General features: G+C 37.7%; 1 pseudogene; it reads left to right on the plus strand.

Moving 5' to 3' along the window:
• The first annotated feature begins 1,215 nt into the window (after window positions 1–1,215).
• LOC123819369 lies at window positions 1,216–1,890 on the plus strand (annotated as a pseudogene).
• Window positions 1,891–2,518: the final 628 nt, after the last annotated feature.

Below are 2,518 nucleotides of genomic sequence, written 5' to 3' on the forward strand. Positions count from 1 at the left end.
AAATACAGATTTTAAAACAATTTTACAATATCAGCCCTGGCTGGTGTAGCTCAGTGGATTGAGCACAGGCCTGCAATCCAAAGGATCTCAGTTTGATTCCCAGTCATGGCACTTGCCTGTTTTGCAGGCTAGTTCCCAGCAGCGGATGCATGAGAGGCAACCATACATTGATATTTCTCTCCCTCTCTCCTTCCCTTCTGTTCTAGGGATAAATAAAATCCTTAAAACATTTTTTTTTACAATACCAAGAACGAAACATCAGATACAGTATGGACTTTAAGTGACTACAATGTGTCAGTATAGGCTCACTCTCTGTAACAAACATCCCACTCTGCTGAGTGATGCTGAGAATAGGGATGCTCTGCATGAAGGGGTCACAGGGAACATGGGAAACCTCAGTACCTTCCTCTTATGTTTGTGGTGAAACTAAACCTGATCTCAAAACAAGTTACTAAAAGTCAGTTTTGCAAAAACTATTCTTGAAGAAACTAGAAATCTGTTCTTTAAGGATGGTGAGAGGAACATTATACCAAATTTGTGTAAGCTAACGTGCCTGGTGTTTACAAACATATGTGTTGTGTTCTAAACAGGATCTAGAATAGAACATGTGTCTGTAGAAATCCCCAAATACACAATTCTTGTCCAACTTGGAAGTTTTTGAAAATCTGAAATGCAGAGATAATAAATCATTAATCTGGTGATATATAACTTAACATTTTAATAAATAATTTATTTACAGTAATATCTACATACTAAATCTGAATATTTCCTAAAACTTTTCCACAAAATCACTTTAATATTTCTTCATATACTTGTTCACACATTGCTTTTTATTTCTCAGATTATTTCCTGATTTCAAAGCATGAGAGAATATAGTATATGCATTCTAAAGAAACTTACAGTTCAGAAGAGAGATTTGTGCCAATTGTCCACACCCAAGAATTAGTATTATTTCTCCGGGACAGTCCAATCCATGCATACATTTCAAAAATGTTCAAAAAATTCTATGGGGAAACAAATTTTATGAGAAACTGAGAAAAAGCTGGTATATTAATCTGTATTTGTAAAAACAAATAAAGTTGGCTTATAGTTAGAGGAAGAGGTGACAGCTAAGTAAACTGCACAGCTCACCAACACTGATGACATTAGTGAATAAGCAATCAACCACGTCCTGAGATTTAGGACTTGTTGGTCACCCCACCCAGCTGACCCAGCATATCCAACATCCAGAAGATCACACCATCTTGTGTGCATATGTAAAGGACTCTGAATCAACATGGAACACCGTAAGAATCACCTGAGTTGAGACAGCAGCTGCAGCAGAAGCCATAATTTTCTGAATAACTGGCTAAAGAAACAGATAAGTCCATGGAACAGTGTGTATCTCTTCCTGCCACCCTCAGTGGGCAGTGTGAAAGGAAAATACAGGTTAATTCTTAGAGGCTGAATTCACAACATGACTGACCAACTCTCCAAAGGTGAGCAGCTGAGAAAGATAAAGAATGTTTTGCATGAGTGGGGAGCCTGTGCCAGAGCATCTGGTGGAATTCCTGAGGAGAGCTCAAAAAAAGGAATTTGTGTTCTGGAAAACTCACCCTCAAGGTCAGGTTCAGGATGAGGGAATTGCAGAGATTGACCTCCACCTCATGAGAGAGTCTTCTCTTATGCTGATATTATGGATCTTAATGAACTTTTTAAAGGTCTGGGAATGACAATTCAGGAGCAAAGAGGTGTGATGGCGTAGAAGGTAAAGTTGAAAATGCAGGAGTGCATGTCCAACAAGCCAACCACCACCCATCAAGGGCAACAGATTATGAGAAAGAGAACCTCGCATGTTGCTGTGAGATGCACAAGACTTCAAAGAAAACTACAAATCTACAACTGCACTAGCATGGGAGGATAAAAAAAGTGTAAAATTTTATATTTTACCTTATTTATTTTTTAAAGATTCAATTTATTTATTTTTAGAGAGAGAGGAAGAGAGGGAGAAAGAAAGGGAAACATCGATTGGTTGCCTCCCCTATGCTGGATCCCAGACTGATTCTGCAACAACACAGGCACATGCCCTGACTGGGAATCAAACCAGTGACATTTCCCTTTATAGAACAATGTCCAACCAACTGAGCCACACCAGTCAGGGAAACCTTTGTATTTTAAATGACTGTATTATAATTCTTTTGCGTCTGGTGTTATTTCTTCATTGAGAATTTGAATGCAGGTTTTGTTAATATTAAACACTGAAAATGATTTTGGACACTAATAAATTGACCCCAGAAAAAACGAGACAGTGATATTTTCAGAGAACATATTTTGAAAAGCAACTATTTAAAAAATTGTTTTTTCTTTACTGTTTAGATTCAAATTGTTTTGGACCTGTGTATACCTTGAGAGGTGACCACCCACCCCCATGGATCTCGGACCCATCTGACACCACGCATATTTATTAGAATATTGGTGACTATATTCTTCATGTTGTGCTTTGCATTGTTGTGACTGTTTTCAAAACTGACAATTTAAA

Source organism: Phyllostomus hastatus, unplaced genomic scaffold (assembly GCF_019186645.2).
Source record: "Phyllostomus hastatus isolate PE091 unplaced genomic scaffold, TTU_PhHast_1.1 phas_contig_308, whole genome shotgun sequence".
Lineage (NCBI taxonomy): Eukaryota > Metazoa > Chordata > Mammalia > Chiroptera > Phyllostomidae > Phyllostomus > Phyllostomus hastatus.